General features: G+C 47.6%; 1 protein-coding gene across 15 annotated transcripts in view; it reads left to right on the forward strand.

Moving 5' to 3' along the window:
- Window positions 1–27,393, forward strand: part of LOC104006591 (uncharacterized) — a 107,259-nt gene that overhangs the window by 57,933 nt on the left and 21,933 nt on the right. For 3 of the 15 annotated variants that reach the window (XR_010147916.1, XR_010147918.1, XR_010147919.1), the window contains exons 3-7: window positions 14,924–15,005; window positions 15,500–15,619; window positions 20,207–20,259; window positions 21,645–21,714; window positions 22,407–22,711. The exons of 1 other annotated variant lie outside the window; for it this stretch is intronic. The gene's annotated coding sequence lies outside the window, so the exon portion shown is untranslated. Of the gene's footprint in view, window positions 1–11,801; window positions 12,114–12,339; window positions 12,451–14,923; window positions 15,006–15,499; window positions 15,620–20,206; window positions 20,260–21,644; window positions 22,712–22,968; window positions 23,695–27,393 lie in introns of those variants that run through there. 11 more of the 15 variants (XR_008546914.2, XR_010147920.1, XR_008546913.1 and 8 more) reach the window with 10 other exon arrangements.

Consider the following 27,393-nt stretch of genomic DNA (forward strand, 5'->3'; position numbering starts at 1 on the left):
TCCTCTTTCTTGTTTTATTCCCTTGTTTTGGTGGAGCATATCCTCCAGTACTTCCTGAGAAAAGATACATGGAATGTTGGTTTTTTGAGACTTTGCACATCTGAAAATGTCTTTCTTCTATCCCTATCCTTGACGGGCTTTTAGGCTAGGTATAGAATTCTGGCCTGGAAATTATTTTCCTTCAGAATTTGAAGGCTTTACTCTATTACCTTCTGGCTTTCAGTATTGCTATCAGAAGGAAGCTGTTCTGTATTCCTAATCTTTTAAATGTGGAAGTAGAGAATCTTCTCTTAGTTTCCAGGGTAGTGACAATTCACAATAATGTGCCTTGGTGTGTCTATTTAATAATGAAAATAGACAATAATGTGTCTGTTTTCACTTACTGTGCTGGGCCCTCTGTGAGTTCTTGAAATCTAGAAAGCTGTTCCTTGGGTCTGTGAAATTTTCTTGAATGATTTTATTGATGATTCCCTCCACTCTACTTTTTAAAAATTCTTTTTAGAAGATGAAACTCCTGGACAAATCCTAATTTTAAAACACTTCTCTTCCATTTTCTGCATCTGTCACTCTAGAAGAGCTCAACCCTGTCTTCCAACTTTCCCTTTTTAATTTCTGCCATTGTATTTTCATTTTTAAAAGCTCTTTTATTTTGTTCTCTTCCTATTTTTTATGAGAATCCTATTTCAATTTCATGCATGTCTTTTGTTGTCTCTCTGATGATATTAAGGAGGTTTTCTCCCCCCTCTCCTTGCTATTCTCTGTTATCCTCAAGTTGGTGTTTTCTCTGTGTTTTGTTCTTTATCTTTCAGATTAGAGGCTTTCTTCTGATGTCTAGTAAACCTCAGTTATCTTGCATGTATTTTAAAATAGGAAAGCATGAGCTGATTAGAAGCTCTGAGTACATGAGTGGGTCTTGTGGGCTGTGGGCTTCCTTGTAGGATGGTGTGACTGGGCTGTTTAATTGGAGAAACTTCCATGTTGATATCTCTAGGGTTTCTCTAGGTACAATATTTTCTCCTTGGTCCATCATGCTCCCCAGAGGAGACTCTTCCAATCGTCTGTCTGGAGGGTATAAGTCTGGCCGTCAGTGTCCCAAGAGCAGAGTGGTTTGTCATAGTTGGGGTCTTGGCATCCAGACTGCTCATTTTCATGGAAACTCTGTGTCATCAATAGAGTGCCACTGCATGCACTGAGCCCGGTGTCCCCCAGTCTAGAGGTGTCTAGTCTGGGACAATGACAGCTTCTGAAACAGCCTTTCGAAGGCTCCTCTTTGTTGTAACTTCTCCTTCACCTCAGCTTCCAGAGGTAACTGGTGCTGCCAAACCCTGAGCCTTTGGGGGACTTTTTTTCTGATGCATTTTTCTCAATCATTCATTTATTTTCCAGCTCCTGAAATTTCATTGTTATTGTCCCCTCTCCTGTTCTCCCATCCTGTGGGTTCATTCCCTCAGACATTTAAAGAAATCTCATCACTGATATTGGAGCACCCAAGGGATGACTTTAGCATTGCAGTGGCTGTGCGTGTGCAAGCTGCCATCTTTATATGGACATCCTCTCTTCTCACTGACTTCCCCATCCTAGCATGGCAGCTCCATGCTTCCAGTTGCTCAGGTCAAAACTCTGGTGCCATCCTTGACTCTTCTCTTTCTTTTATACCTCACATTCAATCGCTCAGCAAATGTAGTGAGCTCTACCTTCAAAATCTATTCAGAATTCACCACTTCCACTGTGACCATTCAGGACCAAGTCTCCATTGTCTCTCACCTGGACGTCACAATAGCCTCCTCACTCACTGACCTCCCTCTTTCTCTCTTTGTATTTAGCACAGCACCATGTTCTACCTGTCATACTCTGTCACTCCTCTTCCTAAAGCTCCCCTGTGGCTCCCGTTTTACTCTGAATGAGAGTCCAAATCCCAGTGAAGACCAAGGCCTGTGTGATCCAGCTCTACCACCTTCCCAGACACACTGGCCTTCTGGCCACCTCATTGCACACAGGGAAGATTCCCCACTCTCCTCTTTAAATGGGACACTCTTCCTCCAGGTATCTTTGGGGCTCACTTCCTCGTCTCCTTCAGGACACTTGTGATGCATCCTTGACCCTTCCATCTAAAAGTAAAGCCTTCCTCACTCTGGGGCCCCCCTACCTTCCTTATCCTACTTCATTTTTCTCTGTAGCAACTATGGGCATTACACATATATTTTGTTCTCTGTGGTATCCCCAGCACCTAGAATAGTGCTTGGCACGCACATAGTAGGTGCTCAACAAATATGTGTTGCCTGCAGGCATGAATGAATGATTGCTTGACCTTGGTCCAGGTTCTGGAACTGACCCGGTTCCAGCCAGGAACTCTGGATCTACCAGCCCTCCCCTTAATTAATCAATTCATCCATGTTTCCATCCATGCATTATTATTGTTGTCTTGAGGATTAAGATTGCACAGCTAGAAAGTGGGAGAGGGGGGATTTGGCCTTGGCTTGTCTGACTCCAAAGCCCTGGCTGCTGCCCAGGATGCTAAAAGAAGGACCTTTCCAAGGCCCAAGGAATAAGACCCAGTTCCCTGACTTGGGGTCAGAAGTTAGAACAGAACCTGGCCTCAGGTGGCCCTTGCTCCTAAGGTTCCCCTTGCTGGAAGGGCAGTCCCTTGAGAAAGTCCTGCAAGATCCAGCTCCAGGATGCACCTCAGGGCAGTTCCCCAGGACCAGGGCACAGTCAGCTGCTGCTTGCATGCTGTGTCAGAGTCGTGAGTGTCCTTCCATCAGGGACACTTCTGTCAATCAGGTTTCCATCAGGTTTCTTGCAAATGGCCGCTGCTCTCTGTCCACCTTTAACTGTGAACTTTTCCAGGACAGGGACTGTGTCTTGTTCAGCTCAGTGTCCCAAGAGCCCATGCAAGGCCTGCGGCCCAGGAGGCCCTAGAGGAGCAGATGATACAGGCCAGGGGAGTGGCTTGTGTGTGGGCTTGAATGGGGAATCAAGCTCTGCCATCCACCAGCTGTGGGACCTGCAGAAGCTCCTCCATGCTGTGGGTCTCAATCTGCTTATCTAAATAATGGAGAGAAAAACAGTCCCCCTTTCCATGAGGACACAATGAGTTAATGGGTGTGACCATTTGCACAGTGCCCGGTGCAGAGTAGGCATGCAACAAAAATGGCTGTGACTCTGAGCCAGGCCTCCCCAGCCCTGGCCCACTCCCTCTGTGCTCCCCCAGCAGTGGGTGCTTCCGTTTGAATTCCTTCTATTGCCCTGGGCAGCTGGATAATGAGTTCCTGGTCCACCAGCTTAGTCCTCTGCCATTAAGGGACTGGCCTATCTGCACTCAGTGTTGGCCTCTAAACAGCCTGGCCTTGACACATCGTGTCCTTGCCTGCTGGCCAAGCTGGGGACAGTCATCACTGGGGCAACTGAGGCCTCCTTGGTGCAAACACGGGGCAGTAGGCATCAAGTGAAGAGCAGCGCCTGGGGTACCTGCAGGAAAGAGATACGGCAGAAGGCAAGGGCTGGCGGGGTGATGGGGCAGGGCTGTCGGGGGAAGAGGAGGGCTGATCGGGGCTCTGCTCTGAGGATTTAGGGGAAGTCTGTCTGTTTGGTGTGTCTTTAGAAAGTCAGAAAGAGTTTTCTGTAATCAAGGCACATTGATTTCCAATGCCAGTCCTCTTTGGCAGATTGTCAGCTCCAGCTAAAGTCAAGGTGGGAGGAGCCCCCTCAGTTCCTTCCTTGAAATCTTGAGATTTGGGGCTGGAGGCCTGGAGTGGGTGCTCTGATAGATACCCCGATAGTACTTATCTCCTGCATTGTAATTAATTGTTCAATACCTGACTTCCCTCCAAGAGGATGTTAGAGTTAGATTTATTCAACTTCGTGCCCTGCTTGCATCCAGCATAGTGCCTGCCGCATAAGTATAATGATAATATTAATAGTTATCTTTTAGTGAGCACTTACATCAACCCTGAGGTAGGTTCTATTATTATCCCTGTTTTTGAATGAAGAAGCAGGCTGAGAGAGGTAAAGGGCTCCGGTCACGGTCACATAGTTAGAGGTGGCACAGCTGAGAGGTGGCCTCTCTAAGGCTTGTGTTCTGAACTCTGTGACCCTCTGCCATATTGAGTGAAGGTTTGCTGAATGACTGACAGTGATGACCTGTGGTGATGTGTGGTTGTGTCAACAGTAAAAGATTTGAACAGCTCACTTCTGCCAGCTGCAGCTTTTGTCAGGGGCAGGAAGGGAGAGTGTGAGCTGGGCCAAGCCAGTGGTGGTTGGGCTCAGGCTTGGAGACCTACTGGAGATTCAGATGAGAAGGTGGAGACTAGAATGCCGAGGCTTTTTTGCAGCCTTCTTTTTGGAACGCTAGAGTCTGGTCTCCATGGCAAAGTGTTCTTCTGGCTCCTGTTTGAGCCCTTCCTGTAGTGGAGAAGTCATCATTTTCAGGGATAGATAACATTATTAGAAAACTCCTCCTCGCTGGGCACGGTGGCTCAAGCCTGTAATCCCAGCACTTTGGGGGGGCCGAACCTCCCACTTGAGGTTGGGAATTTGAGACCAGTCTGACAAACGTGGTGAAACCCTGTCTCTACTGAAAATATAAAAATTAGCTGGGTGTGGTGGCAGGCACCTGTAGTTCCAGCTACTTCGGAGGCTGAGGCAGGAGAATGGCTTGAACCCAGGAGGCGGAGCTTGCAGTGAGCCGAGATCGCACCACTGCATTCCAGCCCGGGTGACAGAGTGAGACTCCATCTCAGAAAAAGAAAAAAAGAAAACTCCTCCTCCTTTCCAGTCCTTGCTTTCTTGCTTGGTTCTTGTTTCTCCCCTTGGGATCCTGTAGATTGAGTGGAATTTACATATTTGTTGAATGAATAATATAAAGATACCATTTTGGGCCTTGGGGGAGTTTAATACACACGAACCTCCCATCCTCATCCCTGCCACCAAGTTTCCCCTATTGTTAACATCGTACATGACCACAGTACATTTGTTCAGACTAAGAAACCAACATTGGTACATCACCATTAACTAAATTCCATTATTTGGATTTTTCCAGTTTTCCACTGATGTTTTCTGCTCCAAGATCCAACCCAGGATTCCACATCACATTTAGTCTTCACGTCTCCTTAGTGTCTCCTAATCTGTGACAGTTTTTCAGTCTTTCCTTGGTTTTCATGACCTCGACAGTTTTGAGGAGTATTGGGCCAGGTGTTTTGTAGAATGTCCCTCAGTTTGGGGATGTCTGATGTTTTCTCCTAACTAGATTGGGCTTATGGGCTGTTGGAAAGCGCGTCAAAGGGGTAAAGTGCCATCTCATATGGTATTGGAAGTGCACGATATCACACGACATCACTGGTGATGTCGACCTTGACTGCTTGGTGAAGGTGGTGTTTGCCAGTTCTCTCCACTGTAAAGTTGAAGTTCTAACATTTAAGTACTTAACATGCACCAAATCCTATTATAGGCCTTAGCTCATTTAACCCTGACAACCACCTTTGGAGGAAGATACTCTTACCATGTCCATTTCACAGTTGCGGAAACTGAGGAATGAAAAGTCAAAGTCACTTGTCCAAGTTGATATAGGTGGTGAATCTTGATCCCAGCAACCTGGCTGTAGGGCCCATGTTTAACCACTATACTGTATGTCTGCCCTGGGCTAAGCACTCTCATTGTCCACCTGGATTCCTGCAATGGTCCCCTCTTTGTCTCCCCTCTGATCTCATTTCCTGCCCATCTCTCCTTGGTCACTCTGCTGCAGCCACACTGGCTGATTGGAGCCAACAATTTGTGTCTAATTACATTAAATTGCATTATATTTTTACTGCTTTCCCCGAGGGCATCACCTGATTTCTCTCTGTTTATTTCTTTCAGATCAATCAGGCCACTAAGATACTTGCATGTAAAAAGATGCTGTTTACATACATGCATACATGCCAGGTGCATTGCTGCCCCAGGGCCTTTGCACCTGCTTCCCCTTTGTTCAGAATGTTCTGTATCATCCAGGTGGTTTGATTGGTTTGTTTCTCCTCCCTTGGGCCTTTACTGAAATGTCGTCTTCTCAGCAAAGCCTTCCTTGATCATTTTCTTTAAAATCTTAACCCTTGTCTCCCAGTACTCTCTAGCACTCCCAACCCCTTATTTTTTCCATAGCACTTACCAGCCTCTGAACATTTTCTTTACTTAACTTATTTCTTGATTGACTGTCTGTCTTTCTTAACTAGAATGTAAGCCCCATGAGGACAGAGATTTTGGTTTGTCTTGTTCACAGCTGTGTCCCCAGTGCCTGGCACAGAGCAGGTGTCCTGTAACATTTGTGCACGAATGCCCTGAACTTGCTTGTCTCCAGGATTCCTCAACTGTTGTGTACTTGATGAGAAATCCCAAAGACAGAATCCCACGGCATGCTGTCAGAGACCTCCTCAGGCTGACGTGGGTTCATTTATCAGGACCTTTTGAACTGGGTCATTTGACAGATTACAGGTCTTCTTAATCATCCAGTTCCAGAGCCCTGACATGTAGGCTCCAACAGGAAAGAAAGAGGGGCTCTTTTGTTCACTTTTGTGAACAAAATATATTAATAAAGACATTGCCTTGCACACATGAAGTGCTCAAAAGATGTTTATTGGAAAAACCACTGAAAAGGGCCAGCATGACATGACTTCCTCTAAAGAAATCTACAAACCACCTCATTTCCTTAGGTTGCTTGGCAATCCCCATAGATTCTTTCTTGAGGGCAGCACAGACAGGAGGAGTGTAACCTTGGCCTTAGGAACATCCATTTAACAAAATGTGTCTATGCATGCACACACACACATACACACACACATACATGCACACACACACAGAAATGAACAGAGAGAAATCAGGTAAGTCTCTTGGGAAAGCAGTGAAAATATTATGCAATTTAATGTAATTAGACACAAATAGTTTGCCCTGATCAGAGACTCTGGGGAAACTGTGGTGAGTCTGATGGAGTATTGGGGGGAGTTAAAAACCAGAGATCTTTCTCCCATCTCAGTGGAGGTCACATAGAAAACTGGGGCTCCAGATGCCTCTAAAACCAATACTTGTTGGTGCCCTCTACATGCCAGGAGCTTTACACCAAAATACCTCATTTCATCCTCACCATGGGCATTTCTTCTTTTGCAGCAGAGGCAACTGAGGCTCACAGAGGTACAGTGAATTGCCAATATTGTAGAGCCGGCCAGTGGCAGAGCTGGGCCATGGACCCGGACTGTCTGTCTTCTCCCTGTTCACCCCTCTGGCCCCTTCTCTGGCCTTAGCCTGAGCTGCCTTCTCCTGGGTTGGGGCCTGCGCTCTTATGTGGAAGAGGTTAGCAAGTTCAGATCATGCCAGGGACAGGGGGATGGACTCCATGACCTCTCAGGCACTTCTCGCGTTTCCCTCTTTCCCCAGAATCCCTTCTGGGTCTTTGATTCCTGGGTCAGATGCCTCAAGATGGCTGTGCGGGAGGCCCCGTGTCATGGTGTGAGCTGTGACCCCGGCCAGAGTGGCTGCATCAGAAAGAGGCTGGGGACACAGGAGGACAGGTGGGTGAGAAGCCAGGGAGAGACACATTCTGGATTTGTGCATGTCAGCCTTGGCTCTGGAAATGAAATGCCTTTTAATTTCATCATCCGCTTTTCTTTTTTCCCTCTGTGATGCCGTCTGGTGCCAGGAGGCCCTTGGCCACAGGATGCATGTTTAACAAATCCAATAAAGCCTTTTATTTGTCTCTTGCTTGCTCCCTGGAGCTCGGCTGGCCAGGGAGACATTGTCTCATTCACACTTCTCACCTGTGTGCAGGGTAGGGTGCGGTTGGCATCAAGAGCAGGGCTGGCCAAGTGGCTGGGAAAGTCAAAGGCCAGGGAGGCCTGCCCTGGGTGACCCACTCACAAGGAGTGACAGATGGTGCCCGGGCAGCATCCTGAGACCTGGGCACTGGTCCCAGCTCGCCACCAGCTCTTAGTTGGACCTTGGACAATCCTTGGACACATTGGATCTTCGTTTTTCCTCTGTGAAGTGGCAGGATTAGACTAGGTCAGTGGGTTCTGTCTATATGTCTGTCTGTCTATCTATTTTTTTTGGCAGAAAAATCCAATTCTCCAAGTGGAATTGGCTACAAAAGTCTCATCTTGGACAGCTCTGCCACTGCTCTCTGCCCTCTGTGATTTTAAAGATGACAGGCTTGTTTCTGCCTTGGGGCTTCTGCACTGGTCTTTTCTTTGTCATGATTATCCTTCCCCTAGAACACACTGTGCATCGCTGGCCCTCATCTTGCCATCCAGGGGTCAGCTCTGATGTTACTTTTTCAGGGAGCGTTCCCCGGCCAAACCATCTAATGATACCCTGAGCACTCCACGGCATTCTGGATCTTACTCCCATCCTACTGTGTCGTCAGCAATTACCACTTTTTGACATTTTCTTGTGTCTTTATTTGTTAATATGTTTCTTGTCTGTTTTCCCTGGTAGCTTGCAAGTTTCATGAGGCTACAGGTTTAGTTTCTTTATTCACTGTCTTATTGATAGAAGCTGATACAGTGAAGGTGCTCAGTAAACAGCTGATGAATGGATGCATGCATGAATGAATGAATGGCCCGTCTAAGACAGATCAAGGTGAGGCTGCTCTGAGTTGGAGCAGGTGTAGAGGGCTGTGTCCCTGCTGACTGGACCACCCCTCAGGACCACCCTCCTCCTACAGTCTTTAAGGCCCCACGCTTCTCAGGGTGTCACAAAGCCAAGTTTGAAAACCACTGGATTGAGAAACTACCTTTTGGGTAACCATGCTCACTATCTGGGTGACGGGATCAATCATACCCCATACCTCAGCGTCACACAATATACTCATATAATGAACCTGCACATGTACCCCTTGAATCTAAATAAAAGTAGAAATTAAAAAAACAACAACACTGGACTTAATTACCTCTAAGACTCCTTGCAGCTCTGAGAACCCATAGCTAACTCTAAAAACAGTGGCACAGACAAGAAGTTCTGGGGTTTCAGAGAAGGGCAAGGTCAGTAATGGCTTCAGTAGTCTCCAAGGAGGTGGCCCCTAAACTGGTTTGGAGATTTAGAGATGGTGCAAAGAGCCCTTGAGGAGGAAGAGAGAAGAAGCAAAGGTTTGGGAGGGCAGGAATTTGGGGCTATTTCACACAACCGTCAGGATTTGGGAGAAATTGAGTTTTGGACAAAGCCAGATATCGGGGGCCTTGAATTCTTGGTGAGATGGTTGAACCTGATGGGCAGCACGTGGGAGCAGGCACTGATGCTTTGGGCAGAGCAGTGAAGTCACCAGGGCCTTGCATTTGGCCAATGAGGTGGAGAGGGCAGGAGTGGAGGCTAAGTAATAACAAGGCCTGGACCGAGGCAGTGGGGATGGTGGGAGGGATGCGATCCAGGCGAGAAAGAAACAAAGAATGGAGCCAACTGGGCAGCGAATTAATGTGGTGGGGAAGGAAGAGAGAAGAGTCTAAGATAGTGCTGAGGTTTCCTACCCATCTGGGGAGATGGTGCCCTTGTTCAGGAGTTGCTGAGTGACTGTGTCATCAGGGATGATTGGGGAAGGGTCAACTTGCAGACAGGAAGCTCCCCCAGTGCCAGGCAGGGAGGGTGAGGCTTCCCAACTCAGCCACATCCCACCTCAGGCTGCTTGGGTAAAGAGGAGCTTTCTCTGAGGGCCAGGAGGTCCTCCGATTTCACCCCCTCCCAAGGGCCCCAGGATCGATGTGCTAATGGTCACACAGGAGCCTTGGCAGAGAGCAGGGATGAGTCAGGGGCGAGTCATCCCCACTGCAGAGAATAAGACACAGCATGGAGTGCAGCAGGGATACCTGGGCCAGGGGAGCCACCCTTGACTCTGAGGCCTGGCATGTGATGAGGCACGTCTGTGATGCTCTGCGTTTCCAAGGGATCAGGACAAGGCCTTCATCTGCTCACTCCGCAGGTCATCCCCCGCTCCGACTGTCTTCTCTAACACAAGCCCTGAGTGCTCCTTAATCCTTGCAGTTCAGACAGAAAGCCAGTTCCCAGGAAGAATCAATTCAAGAGGGAGAGAATAATTTAAGGGCCTGCTCTAGCTATCCAGGGGTATGCTTTAGGATTTGGAGGTGCATGCCTGGAGAGACTGACAGGAATGGAGGGGAGTCTTTGGATCTCTGGGGTGTGTTCTGGACCTTGGGGAAAGTATTCTGGAATTTGAGGACAGATTTTGGAATTCCAGCTTGTTCCAGCACTCTGGGCTCTTGTTTCAGAATTCTCAAGGATGTTTGGGAAGCCCAGAGTGTATTCTAGCTTTCTGAGACATATTTTGGAACTCTTGGGGGCCTGCTGGAGTCCTGGGCTGGCTCCCCATCATTCACCTCCTTGGGCTTGTCTTGTCAGCTGTGATCTGCTGGTACACATGGTTACAGGGAGGCAGTTGCTATGGCAACAGTAACCATGAGGTGTATCAACTCCCAGAATTTACTCTGAGCCTGTGACATTTTAGCTGGTGAAGAATTGCAATTAGCTCCTGAGAGTCTGATGAACAGGGATTCCTGCCAACCCTTCCCCCCAACCTTAAATAACCTCCTTTAGACCCATAGATTCTGGCTGCCCAATTCTCCCTTGGGCAAATGAATATTCAAAAGCAGCCAAAAAGTGTATTCAAATCTTATAAACTTCCACCTGCCTCGCTCCATTTAATGTAACTGCATCTTCTGTTTTGCCCCATTTATCTGCCAGGAAAGTGAAGGGTAATTCCAGGAGCTGAGAATAAATGCTTTTCCCAAGTTGCTTTACCATCCTAAGTGGGGTAAGGGAGGGGCAAGGCTGGCCTCCTCTCTCCTATAAATCAGGCCCCTCACACAAATCTCGCAGAATCCTAAAATGCTGGAGTGAATCTGCTGGAACTGTGGACCAGGGAGGGGAAGTGACATCAGGTACATTCAGAGCTAGGCCTGGGCTCTCCTCCTCTTCTCCCCAGTGGCAGTTTTCTTAGCCAGGAGGGAAGGGCCCCTGCTGCTGGCTTCCCCTGGGGCTGCTTATTAGCGTAGGCTTTCTTGCCTGAGCCCCGGCGTCTGTCTACAAAGAAGTGTGAAGAACTCTCGAGAATCACCAGGGCTTTACAGATGAGGAAACTGAGGCCCAGAAGTGTCCCTCCGATGGTTGGTTAGTGGCAGGGCAAGGACCTGAACTTCAGACTCCCGGTTCTCAGCACAGATCCCCTTTTGTAATACTCACTTTTCCCACCATGTACTATTTATTAATGTATTCTATTCATGTATTCATTCACTCTATTCATGTATTCATACATGACTAGAGATCTGTCCGTCCATCCATCCATCCATCCATCCATCAATCCATCCAGAAAGATGTTAAGTACCTGCTGAATGGCCTGCACCACCTTGGGCCTAAGCATGGTAAGAAGCTCACAGTTGTGTCTCCTGGGCCTCCTGTTTATGGTCCAGGCAATCTGTTCCACCCAACCTCATTTATCTCCCTTTCTGCCAAACAGACAATCTCCCATCCAGTCTACTCATGCCCACCTCCCTACCCCACTCCCACCACACCGAGTTCCTTCTGGTCTCTGCCCTTTTGCTCATAATGTCTCCCTGTGTAGAATGCCTCTGTACCCCACAACTTATCCAAACCCTACTTATCCTCTAAGGCTCCCAGAAAAAGCCCCCCATCCTCTGGGAGCATTCCTGCCCACCCAGGCCATGGGAGCCCTCCTTTTCTGTGACTCTTTGACTAGGAACTGCACAAACCAGCCCCTGTTTCTGACTGTTCGGTTTTGTGCCAGTACACTCCCTGAGAACAGACCCTATGCTATTTTATTATGAGCATCGCTGTTGGTATATTTTGTAGAAGCTTTTCTTCAACCCTTATAGGTTCTTGGAAAGAACTGCTGTTACAAAAGACAGCTTAACAAGAGAAAACAAACCAAAGTTTATTAACATGGATATTTCATATCCATATGGGAGACAGCCAGGGGATGAGTAGTTCTCGGAGAGCTGGTTTGAATTCCAGCTCATAGAATATCTTCAATAAAGAACAGTCAATTTCTGGAGAAGTCACAAGACACAGGAAAAGAACTTTGAGTCTCGAGGGGCAGCAACTTGGGGGAAGGTAACAGCTGGCAGATCAAGGTTAGTAAAGCTCATTAGTCCCCATCCCTCTGGTATCACCTCCAGGTGATAGGCATCTATAGTTGTCTTCAATAGTTAACCTTTGTCCTTCCTGGTAGAAGGGGGTCAGGATACCTTTTGTCTTTGTAAATCTATGTTCTGCTTTTAGGCCAATAGAGGGAGGGCTGAGAGTTTGCCGAGAGTTTTCCTGTATCTGCTTTTCTTTTTCTTCTTTTTTTTTTTTTTAAGACAGGGTCTCACTCTGTTGCTCAGGCTGGAGTGCAGTGGCGTCATCACAGCTCACTGCAGCCTCCACCTTGCTTAAGCAAACCTCCCATCTCAGCCTTGCAAATCACAGGTGCGTACCATCATGCCTGGCTTATTTCTTTTTCCATTTTTTTTTTAAACTTTTAAGTTTTAAACTTTTTAAGTTTTAAAAAAGTTTTGTTTTAAACTTTTAATTACATGTGCAGGATGTGCAGGTTTGTTACATAGGTAAATGTGTGCCATGGTGGTTTGCTGCCCAGATCATCCCATCACCTAGGTATTAAGGCCAGCATCCATTAGCTATTCTTCCTGATGTTCTCCCTCTCCCCACACCCCACCCTCTGACAGGCCGTGGTATGTGTTGTTTCCCTCCTTGTGGCTATGTGACCTCATTGTTCAGCTCCCACATATAAGTGAGAACATGTGGTGTTTGGTTTTCTGTCCCTGCATTAGTTTGCTGAGGATAATGGCTTCCAACCAACTCCATCCATGTCCCTGCAGATGATATGATCTCGTTCCTTTTTATGGCTGCATAGTATTCCGTGGCATATATGTACCACATTTTCTTTATTCAGTCTATCATTGATGGGCATTTAGGTTGATTCCATGTCTTTCCTATTGTGAATAGTGCTGCAGTGAACGTACACGTGCATGTATCTTTATAATAGAATGATTTATATTCCTTTGGGTATATACCCAGTAATGGGGTTGCTGGGTCAAATGGTATTTTGGCCTTAGGTCTATCAGGAATCTCCACACTGTCTTCCACAATAGTTGAACTAATTTACACTCCCACCAACAGTGTAAAAATACTCCTTTTTCTCTGCAACCTCTCCAGCATCTGTTGTTTTTTGACTTTTTAATAATAGCCATTCTGACTGGCATGAGACAGTATCTCATTTTGGTTTCGATTTGCATTCTCTAATGATCAGTGATGTTGAGCTTTTTAAAAATGTTTCTTGGCTGCATGAATGTCTTCTTTTGAGAAGTGTCTGTTCATGTCCTTTGCCCACTTTTTAATGAGGTTGATTTTTTTCCTGTAAATTTGTTTAAATTCCTTGTAGACTCTGGATATTAGACCTTTGTCAGATGGATAGATGGCAAAAATTTTCTCCTATTATGTGGGCTGTATGTTCGCTCTGATGATAGTGTCTTTTGCTGTGCAGAAGCTCTTCAGTTTAATTAGATCCCATTTGTCTATTTTTGCTTTTGTTGCAATTGCTGTTGGTGTTTTCATAATGAAATCTTTGCCTGTGCCTATGTCCTGAATGGTATTGCCTAGACTTACTTCTAGGGTTTTTATAGTTTTGGGTTTTACATTTAAGTCTTTAATCCATCTTGAGTTAATTTTTGTATATGGTGTAATGAAGGGGTCCAGTTTCAATTTTTATATAGGGCTAGCCAGTTCTGCCAGCACCATTTATTAAATAGGGAATCTTTTCCCCATTGCTTGTTTTTGTCAGGTTTGTCAAAGATCAGATGGTTTTAGGTGTGTGGTCTTATTTCTGAGTTCTCTATTCTGTTCCTTTGGTCTATATGTCTGTTCTTGTAATGGGTACCATGCTGTTTTGGTTACTGTAGCCTTGTAGTATAGCTTGAAGTCAGGTAATGAGATGCCTCCAGCTTTGCTCTTTTTGCTTAGGATTGTCTTGCATGCCTGGCTAATTAATATTTTTATTTTTATTTTATTTTTTTATAGAGATAGGGTCTCCCTATGTTGCCCAGACTGGTCTCAAACTCCTGGGCTCAGTTGATCCTCCTGCCTCAGCCTCCCAAAGTGCTGGGATTATAGGTTTGAGCCATCGTGCCTGGCCTGCTGCTTCTTATTGCTTTCAGCTCAACCATCCTTCATATTTTCGGGTGGCATATACTGTTCCCCACAGTTACATCTGGGCAGTGCTGTGATGTAAAGAAAATGACACCAGAAGTGGAGTCAGACAAGGGGTCGAGTCTTAGATTTACTGATGGAAGGTTGTGTGATCTCAAGCAAGGAACTGAGTCTCGCTGTGTGTGCCGCAGATTCACCAGGTGATGCCTTCGAAAACTCTTAAGTGCTAAACGAGCAGGAGGCGGCTTCTCATTCCAGGGTCTGTTTTCCTCCTTGCTACTTGGGTTTGTGGTCTTGTATAACTGCTGATAGCTTGAGGCACAGATATCCTCCTGGGAAGGAGAAAGGGGAGGTCTTATTTCAGGGCAATCTCCCAAGTAGTCTTTTCTTTCTAGTCCCTTCCCTCCAAGTAAGATCCAAGGTGATGGTGGGGAAAGCAGGGTTTGTTTTTCTCCCAAGAAGACTCATCTTCTCAATGGGTTGGGGAAGGCTGGGGCCCAGACAGGCTTTTGAGTGTTTTCCAAGGGGTCATGGCTTCCTCCGGGAAGCCTCCTTTCTGGGAAAACAGGAAAGCCCTTGGCTGGCGTGACTCCCCCTCTGTGGACTCCTGACTTCAATCTTAATCACGTTTCTCTTTCCTCAACTGTGGCTTTAACATTCCCTGGGGGCCTGTGGTAGGAGGTTTAAGCCTTAAGCACTTTTTTTTTCTCCCTGCCGATTGATCTTTGTTTTGCAGAGCTGAGATTTCTTTACATCACAGTGGTTCAAGGAGAAAAACACAGCCAGATCCTTCCTCATCTCAACATAATTAAACCCAGGTCTGTAACGCTTCAACCTCAAATCACATATCCTCATCCCCACCCCCTCGCCGCCCAACCCCCGCCAATATACAAGCCCAGGTGCACGCACAGGAAGGCACCTATTCGCTGGGGATGGGCGTGCCGCGCCCTCCCTCCCTGCAGACACCTGTGGGTGCTTGTGTTTATTGGCTCCTCCCTGCTATTCCCCCCCTCCCCCCGGTAGCTAGTGTCCATTCAAGCCCACTCGAGGAGGTAGCTTTACACATATACTGGCAAGATATGGGGGTGCTCTCATGGGTGTGCATTCACTGTGTGCATGGGCTTGTACACCTGCACACATGTAGCTGTGTAAAAATGCAGATCCATGTGCATCCACATGCTACAAAGATAATTACAGCTCACAGTTACACACCCTCTGTGCCAAGTACTGTGAACTTTGCAGGTGTCGGTTCATCCAGCCCTTGCAACAACACTATGATATACACAGGACTGATTATTCTCTGCATTTTCAGAGGCAGTCAGCGCCACAGTCCACACTCGTAACCGTTACACTCACCTGGAAATAAAAGTATTTTTGTGTGGGGACTGCAAGGACTAAGCCCGGCCGCACTCCGAGTCTCTCCTCCTCACAGGTGCGTAGGTACAGGGTGTTGTTGCCCAAGGGTGGGAAGATGGGCAGGGAGTGGAGTGTGTGCACACCTGTCCCAAACTGCTCCCTTGGAAGCCTCCAGAGGCATTTCAGCCTTTTCAGGAGGCCCGTGCCTTGTAGCTGCGGTGCCCCTCTCCAGCACTGGCTACCTGGATTGTATTTTCTTTTCCCAAGTCGTGTGTCCCAAGGCCTAGCTGAGTCTCACCAGGCACGGAGTGGAGGACTAGGCCACTCACCCCAACACTGAGTGATCAGAAGCTCTCAGAGTCCCCGCTCCACCATGCTCCCATCTCTACCCTCCTCTGCTCTTACTGAGATCACTTTGGAGGATAGATAGCTTCCCTGGGAAACCCTCCTGGGCCACCCTGATGGAGTCGGGGTCCCTTCACCAAACACCTACAGAGTGGCTCAGAATCTCCCTGTCTCCAGGTTCTGGCTCTCCTGCTTCTCAGCTGTGTGACCTAGGGCAAGGTTCTCAACCTCTCTGAGGCCTTAGTTTCCTCATCTGTCATATGGGGATACTGTTGATACCTACCCCAAAAGTTAATGGGGGAAGTAAATGAGTGAATCCTTGGGAAGGGCTCAGAACTGCCTTGGCCCTGAGTTGCTGGCATCATTGCTGTGGTCCTCAGCCTCACAGGCAGGCTCGTGGCTATCTGTCGGCTTCCCCTGTGAATCAGTGTGCTTTGCAAGGGCAGGGACCACAGCTTATTTTTCCTCTTGTCCCAGGGCCTGGCTCAGTCTCTGGGACAGTGTTGGTGCTGCTAAACATTGATTGAATATCTGAATGAGGGAGCCCAGTTCTTCTTCCAGTGGGACCTGTTTTGCAGCAAGTGGGATAAATCCCATCTCTCTGTCTCAGGGGTGCGGGGTGAGGCTGCCCGCCCTATGCCAGGGACGCAAAGTAGGGCAGGCCTCCCCAGGGGGGTTGCCGTGGCAACAGGAAAGTTCTAATCAGCAGCCGACACACAGGGTTGCTTGGGAAGCATCGGCGGTGTCGCCTGCCCAGTGTGAGGAGACATGGTATGGAAATGGCATTCGGAGCCTCAGTGACTCATCTGTAAAATGGGGTCTAAGCTCCCAGCTTGTGATTCAGGGCAGATTTGGAGAGATCATGCCTGGGGAAAGCTGTTTGGAGCTGCGGAAGGCCCTGCTGCTCCTGGCTGTTTATTGACTGTCTTCTGCGCCATTACAGAAACAGCACGAGAGCAAAGGCATTGTATTACTGCTACACCCTGGCACCTAAAACAGTGCCTGGCACGTAGTGGGGGCTGATAAACATCTGCCAAATGAAGAATTACTCAAGTAAGAAGGCTGAGACTTCTCAAGGTCTCACCCCAATTCAAAATCTAGAATTCTAACAGAGCAGTGGTCTGCAACAGAGACCCCTTGATGCCATCTCTGACCTACCCCAGAGTCCCACAGGCCCCTGAGTCCACCTCCCATCCCAGCTGTGAACTCTGTGAAGGCAGGCAGGGGACTGGTTTCCATCTGGCACTGGGAAAATTGTCCTATATTGGGAATCTTGACTTGGCTGATCACAGAAGCTTGGGGTTGGGGGCTGTGAGCTGAGGTCATGCTGGATAAAACAACGCAGGTTTTCAGCTCCCTCCCTAGTTCCACCAAATCAGACATTCTGGGGGTGCAGCCCAGCATTGGGGGTTTAAGCATGTTCCCAGGGAATTCTGGTGATCAGCCAGGCTTGGGGATTTCTGCCCAGGCCACAACCTCCTGGAGTTGGAGGGGCCTTAATGGGTCTACTTGACCAAGCCAGGGTCCGGCACTTCTCATACACCTGGGGAGACTGAGGTCCAGAGAGGGACATGACTTGGTCCAGTTCTCACGCTGGCACTCCTTGCCCTGGGACTTGGGCAAACTTCTACGTCTGTCTGGCTTCAGCTTCTCCATCAACAATGATGGTGTCCACCTGCCTGGCTTCTCTGGGGGGATGGATGTCACAGGTCTCATCTGTGCATCCTGGTCAAGACATCTAACTGCAGGGAGGAGCACGGGCCTGGTAGCAGGCAGCTGCTCTGAGTTGCCAGCCTAGCCATTCCTCTTCCTGGCTTCTCGGACAAAGTGCCTTCAGCTTCCTGAGCATCAGTCACTTCTGCAAAATAGGCACAAGACCCATTTCCTGAGAAGTGGGTTAGTGAGGCCACTAAAGGCATGGAGACCTACTTTGAATTCTGGCTCTACTGGGTTGACAGCTGTGTGACTCCAGGCCAGTGACTTCACCTCTCTGAGCTGTAGCTTCTCATCTATAAAATGGGGGAGATGAAGCCCAGCTTCGTGGAGGTAATCACGAGGATTAGGTGTGAGGGTGCCCATGAAACACGCAGCAGGGGCTCAGCTAAAATGAATGCCCTGTTGAGGGAAGGCAGGAAGGCTGTGACTCAGGTGTCCAGACTGGTCTGCCCCAGCACTAGAGGGAAGACTGGGAGCTTTGCCTCTGTATCCAAAGGGCAGCCCAGGGGAGGGGCAGTGAGGGGAGAGGTGTTTGTTTGAACAGCCAGAGGTGCTGAGAGGCCCCTGGTGTCCATTAGCGGGTTCCTGCTGAGTTGGAGGGAGTTGGAGGCCAGGGAAGTGATGAGCCATCGCAGCTGTGTGATACTTTCTCAGCTGAAAAGCAGTTTACAACTCGTTATCTTAATGTGTCCTCACAATAACCCTGGTAATTGTTAGCCTAGGGATCAGCCTCCTTGTTTCAGATGCGGAGATAAGAGCCCAGAGAGGTTAAGTGGCCCAGCCAAGATCACACAGCACAGTGGCAGCCAAAGAGAGGTAAGGTGGAAGGTGACTGGGATTCTAAAGAATGGTGGCAAGCCGAAGGGGCATACTTCCTGACTCGCGTCTAGCTTAACTCCTGCTTACTGCAGTCTCAGTCTATTGGTCCTGGTCATTTTGTAGGGGTGGCAAAGAACTCAGACTCTGAAGCCAGATGCCTGGGTTCAAATCCTGGCTCGGCCGCTTCCCAAGTGTGTGCCTTAAGAAAGTCACTTAGCCCCTTTAAAATGAGTTCTTCATCTGTCAGATGGGGATAATAATAGCACCTCCCCATAGGGCTGTTTTGGGGAGAAGCTCAGTCCACGTATGTGTAGCATGTGCCCAGCGCATGATGAGTTTGCTGTCTTATGTATAGCTTTGCTGCTGTTAGATGATGTGTACTCCTAAGGTCACATCACCTGTCCGAGCCTCAGTTTTTTCATCTGCTAAATGGGGATGCTGACTACTCAGCCATTATTTTAGGCCAGGCACCTGCCAGTCAGAATTTCATTTAATAATCCCAGCAACCAATGAGGTTGGTCCTCATTTAATCCCATTCTCCAGATAAGGAAATGAAGACACAGAGAAGTGAACTGACATGTCTATAGTTACTTGGCCAGAGACCAGGATGCTCCAACTCCAACTCAACCCTGAGAGCCCATGGCCTCCCCAACGTGCCTGCCTGCAGGCCTCTCTCCAGGGAACTCTTTAGGGCTGATACACTTGCCTGGGTCTTTGGAGTCTGGGAGCTGGTCCCTGCCTTGGATGCCAGAGCAGTAGAGAATCCATCCGCATCCCAAGATGGTGATCTCCCTCTGTGCCCTGCCCTGGCATGGGGTGCCAGTCCAACCTGGGCCTCTCCTCTTTCCCTGGGCCTGGGGAGAGGCTGGCAGGCCCCAGGCCATGAGAGAAGGCCATTAGCTGGCACTGGAGCCCAAGTGCCGGTAATGACCCTATTTTCATAGGAAGGCAGCTCATGTCTCCCTGCGTTCCAATCTGCTCCCGGAGCTCCCACTCCAGAAGGAAGCAGCAGTGGGTTATGAAAGCAGGAGCGGGTTACATAAGGATGCAGCAGGCTCCAGTGGGATTGGGGGAGCAGAGCAGCCCCCAGCCCCAGCAGAGCAGGGCTAGGCTCCTGCTCGCGCCTTGCCCAGCTGCCCACCCTGGGACTGAGAGCTGCAGGCAGGGCCGGGAAAGGAGTGAGCAGGGCGAGGCGGCGGGACGGAATGAGAGAGCCCTGGTCAGGGAGCTGGGAATCCTGGCTTCGGTCCTAGCTGTCTCATGACTTGGACAAATCCCTTTCCCTCTCTGGGCCTCAGTTTCCCTTTCTGGAAAAAGGAGGGAAAATCTTTAGGGGCCCTCCCAGTTCCAGGGGTGCTATGTTTTTCTCACCTTGGAGAGGGTCATACAAATTTCTAGCTTCTGACTCTTACCTGCTGCCAGCTTGCTTGAGCAGGACACAGTCCCTCTCTGGGCCCCAGTATCCCTGTTTATTTAACAAACAGAAGGAACCCCATTGTCAGCTTCATGGGTGCCAGATGTGCCTGGACTTTGGGGGGTCTGGATGTGACAAGAGAGTGGAACAAGGACATCTCATTTCCTACTCTCTCCTTTGCTCCTTGGTGGAGTTCTAGCAAAGACCAGCCATGCCACATCATGATAACAGTAATAGCCAAGACAACTACCACTGATCAAGTCCTTACTATGGGTTGGGCCCTGTGTTAAGCCTCTTTGCAGGCATTGTCTCATCGAATTCTCATAAGAGCCCTAGGAAGTAGGTACTTTTCTTATCTCTGTTTTACAGATAGGGGCTGAGGCTCAGAGAGGGCAAGTGACCTGCCCAAAGTCACACAGCCGGTAAGTGGCCAACTCAGGATTCGATTCCAGGCTCGTTAGACTCCACTTCCTATGACACTGTGAGTCTGAACAGAATTGGCTTGGTTATTTCCAGAGACCAAAGAAGTGGGTATGACCAGATGGTGTAAACAGCCCTGTTCTGTGGTCTAGGCTCTGAGGAATGTCCGTCCCCCTCACTAGCCACCCCCGGGCCTCTCTGGGCTCACCACCCCCCCACCACATTCCCTTTGTGCCACCCACGGTGGCCATGATGACATCTGGGAAGTGGGCAGCACAGCCTGCAGGCTGTGTGGGCAGTTGGCACTGAGGGTACTTGGGCTCTCATATTTTTAAACCCAGCTCTGGCCACCTCTGCAGTTGGCTCAGACAGAGCTGAGGGGTTTTCCTTTGGGCCCCGCTGACTCTGAGTGGGAGGGCCCAGGCATCACTGTGTCAGAAGGCACTGTGCCCACGGCAGCCAGGGGGATGCTCACAGCTGGGGTGGGATCTGTGTCCTTCGGACCCTGGGAGCCCCAGGCAGCTTGAGCAAAGCTTGTGGGAACCGTGGGTAGGTCTGAGGCTGTGGCTTGGAAGGAGAAAACCAGGGAGGAACGGGAAAGGGCTCGGGAGAGGAGAGGAGGGAGGAAGCCAACAGAAGGCAGAAGGAGCCGCAGGACAGAGGTGGGAGGTCCTTAGAGAGCATCGAATCCGACCCACTCCATTTGAGATGGGGAAGCTGAGGTCCTGAGAAGGAAAATATCCAGATTCTACTGCGAGTTAATGGCAGAGCTGGGACTTGAACCCAGAGCTCCTGATATCCAAGCAAGGGTAATTTGGGGGCTCACTATTTATCCTGGTCCCCAGGAAGTCCTGTTCATGGGTACTCTGCTCCTGGGTAGGGGAATTTTATCTGCCCTGTAGGAAGGCAGGGGAGGAGGAGGAGGACAAGCCATTCATGCCCATGAATGGCTTCATGGGAAAGGAGCCAGAGGAGAGTTTCATAGCCAGGGGGGGTCGGATGATGGCAGGGGAGAGAGAGGAGTTTGAGGGTGTGGCTGGGGAGTGAAGTAATTCACTAAACCCCTGCGGCTGCCATTGCTTCTCCTTTCTGATACTCCACGTATCTGCCAACTTCCCTGCCCTGACCCCTGGCTCCAGGAGGGTCCCTCATACATTGTGCAGAGCAGGAAAGTGAGGGGCCAGGAGGCCATTTACAGGAGAACCATGATGAAGGTGAAGGGCATGGAGTGGGAGGAGCTGCCCTCCATGGCTTTGTCACAGCCCCTTTCTGGGGCCTTTGTTTCTTCATTTATCAAATGGGGATAATCATTAGCATTTGCCAAGTACCGATTTTATGCCAGCCCTGGGCTAATCCCTTTTATATGTGATTTTATTCAATTTTGCAGTGACTCATTGCTCAGGTGAGGAAACTGAGGCTCAGAGAGGGTCCGTGGCATGTCCAAGGTCACTCCGCTGGTAAGTGGCAGAACCTGGGTCTGTCTTCAGGGCCCAGGTGCTTAGCCAGTGTCTGCGCCCTCCACTCCGGGGTGTCAAGTTGCTCCAGTGAAAGACAAGTAGTAGGAGAAAGGGCATTGGAGAGGATGTCCGAGATAGACGTCACTGGGGTGTCAGTCCCCTTCTCTGGCCTCCTCCCAGGGAAAGGGGGCCCAGACCCATTCCTATTGCCTCTCCAAATTCCTTCTTTTCCACCACTGCCTATTCCATTCCCTGCACCACTGCCACCAGTGCCAGCCTTCGAAAACACAAACCTGATCATCTCACTCCCCGATTCAGCCCCTTTCCATGGCTCTCCACTGCCCTTGGGAACATTCAAACTGCATAACTTGACATTCAGCAGGTCCTTTTGTAATCTACCCCCTTACCACCTCTCCATAGACCCTCTACTCTGGCTGATACCCAAGCAAGAGCGACTTTGGACTCTCCCTCCACAGCACTCCCTGGCCAGATTTTCTTCCCTTTCCCCGTGCCTTAGCTCAGACAGTTCCCTCTGCCATTTTCACCTTGTCCTCAAACTCCTATCCATCCCTTGAAACCCACCCCAAAGTCACTTCTTCTGTGAAGCCTTCTGAGCCTGCTCCTGGTGGAATGTCACTCCCTCTTGGTGTTCCCATTGCCTTAAGGGTGGTTCTCATTGCTTTGTTTTGTAGTTAATTGTTTTCTTGGCACTCTCTCCCTTCTCACCTGTGACTACCTGAGTGTCCCCAGAGGCAAGGAACTATGTGAGCCACTCCAGTGTTCCCAGCCCCAAGGCCAGGCACAGTGGACATTTATTGCTGAATGAATGAATCAAGAGAGAGGATCAGAAAGCTGCAGAGGATGATAGATCTGCAAAATTCTCCCTGGGTGAGGCCCAGGCTCAGGTTCCAGAACAGCTCCATCTGTCTCCCACTCACTGAGATTGAACTAATGTCCCACAGTTGGACAGACCTGAAATTGAGCTATGTGATCTTGGGTAAGTCACTTAACTTCTGGGTCTGGTACCTCATTTGTGAAATGGGTTAACAAGATGGCTGGTAGGAGAATTCAGTAAGATATTGCACGAGAAACTTCTAGAACAGAGCCTAACCTTCAATAAGGTAGGTATTTAGTAAAGCTTTCTTCTGTCCTCTTGCTATCATCCCCATCATTGTCACCTTCATCACCAACATCATCTTCATCATCATTGCCATCCTCATTATCATTCCTGGGGTCTCTCTTTTTCTTTCCCAGATACCTGCCCCTCTGCTGGAGATTCTGCATGTCTGAGGTACCAGCCATTGCCAGAAACTGGGCTATGTTCTCTCCTTTCATCGTGCCATTTCATTCTCACCCCAAAATGAAAACACACAAAAAAATCACTTTCTTCCCAAAGAGAATCCTGTCATTCACCATATGGGTTGCTACAATGATCCCCATTTTACAGATAGATGAACTGAGGCCCTCGGCAGTGAAGTAACTTGCTAAGATCATACCACAGCTGGTAAGCAGTGGAAGCCAATTCAAACCCTGGTCAGTCCTTTTGGCAATACCGAGCTGCTTGGGGCTCTCGAGCTCACGGACCCTTAGGGTTCTCCTGATACACCTCCTGCTGCAAACACTCCCCACAAAGGATCAGTGTGAGTTTTTAGCTCTTTCCTGAGTCCCCTGGGCCCAGCAGAAAAACACTGAGAGATTTACTGAGAATCTAGGGAGGTAAAATGGGACAGGCACAAAGACACCAGGAAGCTGGATAAAGCCTGGTAGGCTCAGAAGCCAGGCCTTTGGCCCTCCCTGGCTTGCTCACTCGGGCACAAACCAGCTCACTCTGGACTCACAGGGCCTGACCTGGGTCTCCTGCCTGAGGATCTGGTCCACAGGATCCACTTCAGAGAAACTCCACCCCTACTCCCATCCATTTCCAGCCCCCTTCTTCTCCTTGTCTTCCTTCCTTCTGGAGAGGCATCGCTGGCATCTCTGAAGCTGAAATAACAACTCCTATGTTGGCTTTTTTTTTTTTTTTTAAAAGATGGAGTCTCACTCTGTCACCCAGGCTGGAGTACAGTGGCGTGATTTTGGCTCACTGCAACCTCTGCCTCCTGGGTTCAAGCGATTCTCCTGCCTTAGCCTCCCGAATAGCTAGGATTACAGGCACATGCTGCCATACCCGGCTGCCTGCCTAATTTTATTATTATTATTATTATATTTTTGCATTTTTAGTAGAGACGGGGTTTCACCATGTTGGCCAGGCTGGTCTCGAACTCCTGGCCTGAAGTGATGCACTCGCCTTAGCCTCCCAAAATGCTGGGATTACAGGCATGAGCCACCGTGCCTGGCCTTGTGTTGGCTTTTTAAGGGGAGGTTTAGTGAGAGGCTCAAAGGAGAGAATAGTGGGTTCATTCATTCTTCAAATCTGTATTGAGCATCTACTGTGTGCTACAATTGTGCTGGGCAGGAGGACCTGGAGATAACCTGAACTCAGTCCCTGCCCTGGAGAAGCCTCAGTCCCATTTTTATCTCTAAGAGTAGCCAAGACCCTTCCCACTTCTTTGGCATTAGTTCTGGGAGTGCCTAAGGGCAGGGGACCGTCTTTATCCCACGGAACTGGGCACAGAAGAGCTTTAAGAGAGCATTTGTAGTATGGACCTGAACTGAGCTAAATGACAATAAAGCACTGCATACCCTTCTCTGATTTCAGGCATGGGCCTGGGGAACCTCAGCCCTGACCCTTTCCCATGGGTCCAACCCCTCTGTATGCACCCCTTTACTACAAAGCTTCTCATATTCTGTCCCTGTCTATATCTCACTTTCTACTCTGAGGTTGAGCCCCTACTATGTGCCAGGCACAGTGTTGAGCAGACACTGCTGTATCCTTATAGAGATCAATGATCACACACACAGACACCCACCCATCCCCTGCAGCTTCCCCTACCCACCACACACCCTAAGAGGGTATTAAAGGTTTATTACTCACACAATGAGGCTCTTAAGAAAGAGCAGAAAAGCTCCCAAGCAGGTAAAAAATGGCTTGAGAGACTAGGAAAGGAGGACTGGATTTCAGTTTTTATAGATGGACTGACCACAGGGATATTATGGAGTTTTAAAAATAGACCTCAAGAATTGGGATGAGTTTTTTGTAGACCTCAATGGTTCCTGGTGCATGGGCTGGCCTTTGTGGTTTGAATTTACTGTTAGTGCCAAAGGAAGGAGCTCTCAGGTTTTATTATCTTGCCTAGATGTGGTACAAAAGGGGAAGGGGGAGTGGTGGGTGTGGCAAGTGTCAGATATCAAACATCAAACACTTGAGGTCAGGGGTTCGAGACTAGCCTGACCAACATGGTGAAACCCCATCTCTTCTAAAATTATTAGCTGGGTGTGGTAGTGCATGCCTGTAATCCCAGCTACTCAGGAGGATGAGGCAGGAGAATTGCTTGAACCTGGGAGGTGGAGGTTGCAGTGAGCTGAGATGGCCCCTTTGCACTCTAGCCTGGGTGACAGAATGAGACTCTGTCTCGAAGAAAAAAATATATAAAAAAATAGAGCTGACTCCTTATTACATAGTCACACCCACCCCTGCCCCTCTTCCCTACTGTCCCTAAACCTTGGCAACCACTAATCTGTTCCCTGACTCAATGATTTTATCATTTTGAGAATATTATATAAGTGAAGTAATACAGTGTGTGGCCTTTTGAGATGTTTCTCCCCTACTCAGCATGATGTCCTTGAGGTTCATCCAAGTTGTTATATGTACCAATAGTTAGTTCTTTTTTATTGCAGAGTGGTATTTGGTGGTATGGATGTACCACAGTTTGTTTATTGGTTTGCCTATTGAAAGATATTGTGGTGGTTTCCAGTTTTTGGTTATTACAAATAAAGCTCCTATGCTTTTTCTGATGTTATTGTAACTATTCCAGCTTTCTTTTGATCATTGTTTGCATGATACATCATTTTCTAATCTTTTCTTTCATCTTATCCATATCATTATATTTGAAGTAAGTTTCTTATAGATAGTATATAGTTAGATCATGTTTTTTAAAATCCACTCTGCCAATCTCTGTCTTTCAATTGACGTATTTAGATCATTTACATTTAATGTAATTAATACGTTAGGGCTTAAGTCTGTCATTATACTTTTTGCTGTTTGTTCCTTCTGTGTTTATTTCTGTTTTATTTTTCTTGCCTTCCTATGGTTTACTGGAGCATTTTTAAAATAATTCTATTTTGATTCATTTAGAGTATATTTGAGTGTATCTCTTTGTATATAGATCTTTTAAAGTGGTTTTAGTAGGTATTGCATTATACTTACATAACTTATCACAGTCTACTGATGTTAATAGTTTACCAGTTTCAGTGAAATATAGAAACCTTACCTCCTTTAAAGTTCCCTTTCCTCCTCATTTAAAATATAATTGTCTTAATTGTTTTCTTTACATATTTTGAGAACCGCAACTGACAATTTATTATTTTTGCTTCAATGATCAAATATAACTTAGACCAACCTGGGCAGCATGGCAAAACCCCACCTCTACAAAACAAAAACAAAAGACAAAAATTAGCTGAGCATGTTGGCATGCACCTGCAGTCCTAGCTACTTGGGAGGCTGAGCCAGGAGAATTGATTGAGCCTGGGAGGTTGAGGCTGCAGTGAGCCATGATCATGCCACTGCACTCTAGCCTGGGTGACAGAATGAGACCCTGTCTCAAATATATATATATATATATATATATATATATATATATATATATATATATATTTATCTTAGAAAACTCTACAAGGGAAGGTAAATCTATTATGTATATATCTCTCCATTTTTCTGCTCTTTCTGTTATTCTTCCTTTCTGAGGTTCCAAGATTCATTTCTTTACCATTAATATTTCAAGAACTTCTTTTAGCCATTCTTTTAGGGTAGGTCTGCTGATGACAAAGTCTCTCATTTTTCCTTTGTCTGATATTGTCTTGACTTTTCCTTGATTCCTGAAGGATAGTCTCACCAGATACGGAATTAAGGGTTGACAATTTTTTTTTTTTTAATACTTGAAAAGTTTTGTGCTGCTTTCTTCTGGTCTCCATGATTTCTGATAAACCATTGTTGCCCAAGCTATTTCTTCCCCCAATAGATAAGGTGTTGTTTCTCTCACTGCTGTCAATATTTTTTCATTGTTTTTAGCTTATTGAAGTTTGGTTGTGAATGTGTCTTAATGTGGGTTTCTTTAGGTTTATCCTATTTGAGTTTTACTTGGCTTCTTTAATCTATAGGTTTATGTCTTTGGCCAAATTTGGGAAATTTTCAGTCATTATTTCTTTGAATACTTCTTCAGCTCCATCCTCTTTCTCCTTTTGTAGGATTCTGATTACTTGAAGGTTGGATCTTCTGGTATAGTCCCATAGGTCCATGAGGCTCATTTGTTTTCAGTCTATCTTCTCTCTTCTTCAGATTAGGTAATTTCTATTGTTCTACCTTCAAATTCATTGCTTGTTTCTTCTTTATTCTCCATTTTGCTGCTGAGCCCATTCATTGTATTTTTAAAAAATTGTTTATTATATTTTTCAATTCTACAATTTTCCATTTGGCTCTTCTTTATATCTTTTGTTTCCTGAGACTTTCTATTTTTTCACTTGTCTCAAATGTTTTGGAATTGCTTGTTCAATGATTTTTTTTTAAATGATGACTGCTTTAAA

Source organism: Pan troglodytes, chromosome 1 (assembly GCF_028858775.2).
Source record: "Pan troglodytes isolate AG18354 chromosome 1, NHGRI_mPanTro3-v2.0_pri, whole genome shotgun sequence".
NCBI classification, from domain to species: Eukaryota; Metazoa; Chordata; class Mammalia; order Primates; family Hominidae; genus Pan; species Pan troglodytes.